Source organism: Schistocerca serialis, chromosome 6 (genome assembly GCF_023864345.2).
Source record: "Schistocerca serialis cubense isolate TAMUIC-IGC-003099 chromosome 6, iqSchSeri2.2, whole genome shotgun sequence".
NCBI lineage: Eukaryota > Metazoa > Arthropoda > Insecta > Orthoptera > Acrididae > Schistocerca > Schistocerca serialis.
The window spans coordinates 406,137,778-406,144,348 of NC_064643.1; the positions used below are offsets into that span (position 1 = coordinate 406,137,778).

Here is a 6,571-nt window from a genome sequence, read left to right on the forward strand (position 1 = left end):
AACCGCTGGAACGGCTAGAACACTACTTACAAGGGAACATCCCCATCGCACCCCCCTCAGATTTAGTTATAAGTTGGCACAGTGGATAGGCCTTGAAAAACTGAACACAGATCAATCGAGAAAACAGGAAGAAGTTGTGTGGAACTATGAAAAAGTAAGCAAAATATACAAACTGGGTCGTCCATGTATAAGATAAGCAACATTAAGGACACTGCGAGGCGAGGAGCGCCGTGGTCCCGTGGTTAGCGTGAACATCTGCGGAACTATAGGTCCATGGTTCAAATCTGCACTCGACTGAAAATTTTAACTTTTTATTTTCAGTTTATGTGAAAAACTCTTATGTTTTCATCACTTTTTTTGGAGTGATTATTACATCCACAAGAAAACCTAAATCGGGCAAGGTAGAAGAATCTTTTCACCCATTCGCCAAGTGTAGTAGTTAGGTGGGTCGACAACATATTCCTGTCATGTGACGCACATGCTGTCACCAGTGTCGTATACAAAATATCAGACGTGTTTTCCTGTGGAGGAATCGGTTGACCTATGACCTTGCGATCAAATGTTTTCGGTTCCCATTGGAGAGGCACGTCCTTTCGTCAACTAATCACACGGTTTTGCGGTGCGGTCGCAAAACACAGACACTAAACTTATTACAGTGAACAGAGACGTCAATGAACGAACGGACAGATCATAACTTTGCGAAAATAAAGAAAGCAAAATTTTCAGTCGAGGGCAGATTTGAAGCAAGAACCTCTCGTTCCGCAGATGTTCACGCTAACCACGGGACCACGGCACTCCTCGCCTGACATTGCCCTTAATGTTGCCTATCTTACGCATGGACGACCCAGTTTGTATATTTTGCTTATTTTTTCATAGTTCCACACAACTTCTTCCTGTTTTCTCGATTGATCTGTGTTCAGTTTTTCAAGGCCTATCCACTGTGCCAACTTATAACTAAATCTGAGGGGGGTGGGATGGGGATGTTCCCTTGTTAGTGACGTACAACGATCTGAGATACATCTAGCAGAAATTATTCTTCAACTACATTGCGTCTCCATCTTATTTTAGGTTTTAAATTGAATATAGTTAAAGTATAGTGTCTAATTCCAGTTTCCTTATGCATAATACCTATATTTTTGATGTTGTACAGACTACCACTACTATGAAATATGGTTTCAAGATTGCGATGTGTTTCGTAATTTCATTCGAGTGGAAGACGAGATTTTTTCGAAGCTGTTCACCATCACTGAAAAAGATATTTACCAGCAAGATGGAAACATGAGACCAGGTGATGGGTATACGTATCTTATATAAGTGTTCATAATAGCAATAACTTTCAGTATATTACTTGCGTTTACTTTCTGATATGACTGGCAACCACATTAAGATTTCTGGAATCATTCCAGTTGTTGGCTTATGCAAATTGTAACGAATATGTCATTTGTAATAAATAACACCGACTATTACAGATAATATTTCCGTTAAATTGATAAGAAAGACGCATATCTTTTAGAAAAGAAAAGACGAAAAAAAATTGAAATGGCTAGACACGAGCCTGCTACGTTTCGCATCAAAATTCATGTTATTAACTACGCTAGGGCTTCAACATGGCAGCAGTATGTCAGTTATACAGTAGACATAGTATAATTGTTACGTCTACAAATGTCATTTTTGATACATAGCTCTTACAAATAGTCCCCAAAACTAAGTGCTTTTGATAGATTATATTTGTGCCGTAGCACTAAAACATTATGCTTTCATAACACACACTAAAAGCGTCAAATAACAAAAAACCCAAAATATGGAGTTTATCTCCATACAATATGGCAGCTCCTAAGTTGTGCTTGCGATGTAAAACCCATATGGCATCTCATTCATTTCCAAGAGGCAAAATTCTGAGAAGTCAGAATCTTCACTTCACGCTTCGCTATGTAATGGAACTCACCCACGAACGATTTCACGTCCCGTGAAAGGGTATTTTGTCTCTTTAACAGCACTTTCAGTTCATCAATAGGTTTTCCTTTCAATAACTCACGAACTGGTCTTCGATAACATTTTGCAAAGACTTTCTGTAACAAGTCGTAATGTGCAGTGTACGTTCGTCTCTCTTACGCTGTGGTGGAAGCGCATTGTCTCCGGTGGTTTCCGTGCGCTCTAATCAAATCAGATAGATAGCAATTAGTTGGGCCACGCTCGCTTAGAACTTTAAGACGCACTCCTTCCAGGAGTCGTGTGACGAGTAGTCGCAGGTCTAAGGTGGCAGCAGCAGTCGACAGATTTGGTGAAAAAGTTCCATTTATTCGAAATTTCTGCTAATAGGCAAGGCGTTGCAGTGAACCCATTCATATGGTACTCGTATCGCACGGTTTATTTTTCCTTAATTTTGAATTATAAGCATGTATCGTTCGCGAAGACAAATGGTTCAAATGGCTCTGAGCACTATGGGACTTAACTTTTGAGATCATCAGTCCCCTAGAACTTAGAACTACTTAAACCTAACTAACCTAAGGACATCAAACACATCCATGCCCGAGGCAGGATTCGAACCTGCACCCGTAGCGGTGGCGCTGTTCCAGACTGTAGCGCCTAGAACCGCTCGGCTACTACGGCCGGCTCGCGAAGACAAGCTGCTAGTTAGGCGCAAGGTGTTACAAAAGTTCCATGTCTTTGTTTCTCTCGGAAACTTGATGCTGGTTACGAGATCCTGTTCTGATCAGTTTAGGTCATTCTATACTTTGCTGGAAATTCTTTATATAATTCTGAATGAGTGTGCTAAATGAAATTCTCGATCTACCTTCTCCGTGTATCGTGGCAACCAAAAGGTCATGTCCTTAATTAACTTGATCTCAATGTAAAAACTAAACTAAACTCCATCCGAACACGCCTTGGAAGGCCAAGCGGTACCGACCGGCCGCCGCATCATCCTCAGCCCACAGGTGTCACTGGATGCGGATATGGAGGGGCATGTGGTCAGCATACCGCTCTCTCGGCCGTATATCAGTTTACGAGACCGGGGCCACCACTTCTCAATCAACTAGCTCCTCAGTTCGCCTCACAAGGACTGAGTGCACCCCGCTTGCCAACAGCTCTCGGCAGACCGGATGGTCACTCATCCAAGTGCTAGCCCAGCCCGACAGTGCTTAACTTCGGTGATCTGACGGGAACCGGTGTTAGCACTGCAGCAAGGCCGTTGACTTGATCTCAATATAGGTCATTCAATTGCTTTTTCTATTACTCATTTCTGCCTTCTTACCCCATTTATTAAATATTTGCTTCTATTTCTGATGTAGCTTTTATGTGATGCCATCTTCTCCACACACGTTGCAAGGCAATCCATTTTGTCTAGTAATGATTGCAAATAGTGGAGATGATGAAGTAATTCGGATTTCACACAGTTTCCCCCATTAACAGTGAAAATACCCCGGTCTCTGACAGCAAATTTTCAGTTGTGGAGATAAGTTTGGTCGTAGGCTGCAGAGTTCGGCACTGTTGTCGTTGACTTTCTGCGGTGTGTCTTTGTGTTCCACGAAATAACTTGCACAGCGCGTAGCATTGCCTCATTTATTATACCGTAATAGTTCTTGTAGATTCAGTCATTTAGGACTATGTCATTATTGAAATAAAATGTAGAAGTATTATCAGCAATTAGCCATTTTCATATGTAAGAACAGTTATCACAAACTGTTTCAAAGATTCCCATTGCACAGTATTCAAATGTAACTTGGTAACAATTACACTCTTCTGACTGTCTTACAACACCCTTTACCCTAACAGTTACACAAACTACAAGTGCCTCAGTAACATGTTGAAAGATATCAATAGATAACTGAAGTCATGCATTCTGCAGTGCTTTCAACAGACATTGAAGTTTGCTCTGGATCGTGCACGAGGAGTCACAAAACTATGATGACCGCGATACTCTCACATTGAAGTACGCTTCACGACACGTGAGGAACAGAAAAGTGCGTTTGAAGCTTTAATTCTCCACCCATCTGCAGACATTCCCAGACATGGGTCAAATCTTATAGTACGCAAATCAGTCAAAAGTTTCTTTTATATCGATTCCTGGTATTCTCTTGACTATATGTTTCTCCCCCTGACGTATGTTTACAATATTGTTTGCAGACAGTTTCTTCTCGCCACACAAGCCGACATTTGTTTCTCAAAGACGCATAAAATCATGCCCACAGAGGGCAGAGGAGACAGCCGAACTGAATAATTGTATTAAAGTTCCGCAAACATATCAGTGTAGAGAAGGTAACACTAGAGTACTTAGAAGGTAATGAGTCCACCATACCAATATAAATTGCATTTTCAAAAGGTGCCGACATCTTGTATCTTCCTCATACGTCATACTTGAAAACGATGCACATCAACTGAATGATAGTCACAAAATTCATAGTGATGAGTAAGTGCATGCACTATAGAAGAGATATATTCGAACAAAACAACAAGAGATTCAGATGCTGTGGATCTTCCGTCAGAATGATTTCAGTGAAGTGTCTAAGTTTAAAACAGGTTAGGGCTTAAGTCACTTAAGTTAGACTACTATTTCGCTTGCTACTATGTTCCAGAATTCTAAAGTACACTTCAATTTGGGTGTGGGTCTCTGTAAGACAAGTAATTTACAGTGGATGCATTTAACACCAGCATAGAAACTGTCTTGTTAGAAAACCAATGTGCCCTACGGCTGTGACGAGAAATTTCCGATGTGTCTAGTATCTTATTACATTCTGTATGAATATTTCCCATGCAAGAATTTCACTGGCAATTTAGTTTGAACCTGTTAAAAAGAACAGCTGTAAAATGAGCAGCTTTACGTACCCTGCCTGTGCACACACCCACATATTCTACAGGCCACGGGTCCAATTGATTTTTCTACTTGCTTAGAACGTTCAGTTGTGTTATTCGTGTATCTACCCTAATTACTGTATCTGATGTGAGATCAGCAATAGCATTCATATGAAATGATGGTTTTCCTGCCACTCAAGGAGTTTGGTATGGCTACTCATGTACTAAAGGAAAGAAGGCAGATTAGAGTTTAACATCCCATTGACATCGACGTCATCAGAGATGGAGCCCAAGTTCGGATTGTTGCGAGGATGGGAAAGGAAATTGACTGTGTCACTTGAGGCTCGCTGAACCAGTTTAGCATGGAGTCCGAAGCATGGCACAGACTGGTAATTTTTTACATTTACAAACCTAATGGCTGTCCACACTTTCAGCGAAACTTTCTATAAACAATAAGACATACGTATTAACGTAATAATGTACCGCAGACAGTAGGCCTATTGCACTGATTCCGCCCCGTTTTGTACTGTTTAGATGGCAGTAGAAGTTCAGTTTCCCACGGAACATAGCCTTTGCTCTGACGTTACGAAAAATTTCTGACTATTTGTGTTTAAAGTTTCAGTGCAGCCATTGACAAGCATTAAATCACTGAGTTCATGTTTTGAAGAGCTGTCGAATGTCATTAAAAATTTGCAGTGCTCCATTAAAAAATAGTTGTTCATGTTCTTTGGAGATATGAAAGGTGCAAACATTAATCGCGCATGAAAATGTTCAGTAATTTGTGTCCTTTCAATTGTCGATGATGTCGATGCGGTTTCTGGCCTCAGGACAATTAAAAGCCGACCGTTGTGACCGAGCGGTTCTAGGCGCTGCAGTCCGGAACCGCGCTGCTGCTATGGTCGCAGGTTCGAGTCCTGCCTCAGGCATGGATGTGTGCGATGTCCTTAAGTTAGTTACGTTTAAGTAGTTCTAAGTCTAGGGGAATGATCACCTCAGATATTAAGTCCCATAGTTCTCAGAGCCATTTCAATCATTTGACAATCTCATCGACCAATTCCTAGAGCTCGTACACGATGGAAAAAAAATTACCCTGCATATACGTATATTTTATATGCATTAAAAACGTAAATACATTAAAGAATTTCGTACCTATAAATACGCACGTATCAGAATTCAACGTTGGGTCAGAATTTCAAAGTAATTGGTCAAGAACTTTCGGAAACTGCCGATTTTGAACAACCAACGTTCATATTTTACCAACGTTTCCCCTTTTATTGCATATATATTCATATATAGCAGATGGCGTTCCAGTAGATATACAAAAACACAAGTATTCGAATGCTACGTTGTGTCAAAATTTCAAAGCAATCCATGAACAACTTTCGGAGATTTGAATTTTGAAGAAACGAACACTTATATTTATATTTATATAGTAACTGTAAATGTTCCTAATAGCAAATCTCTGAAATGTCCGACTGAATGCCTCGAAGTTTTTACATAGTGTTGCAGTGGAATACGTGTGTGAAATATCTGTAATGCAAATTTTTTTATAAATTTAGTAGGAGGGAAACGTTATTACAAAAAATCTACCTAAACACATGCACGTATTAGAATGCAACGTTAGGTCAAAATTTCAAAGCAATCGTTCAAGAACTCTCCGAATTGCAGGATTTTGAACAAACGAACATTTACATTTTTACTTCTACAGATTAAAGTACTATTATTAAACAAACATTTTTCGGTGTGCAATATGAGATGACATCTCGAAACGACTTCATTT

At 40.2% G+C, this 6,571-nt stretch overlaps 1 pseudogene; it reads right to left on the reverse strand.

Moving 5' to 3' along the window:
• Positions 1 to 3,077: 3,077 nt before the first annotated feature.
• Positions 3,078 to 3,195, reverse strand: LOC126485609 (5S ribosomal RNA; annotated as a pseudogene).
• Between the last annotated feature and the right edge of the window lie 3,376 nt (positions 3,196 to 6,571).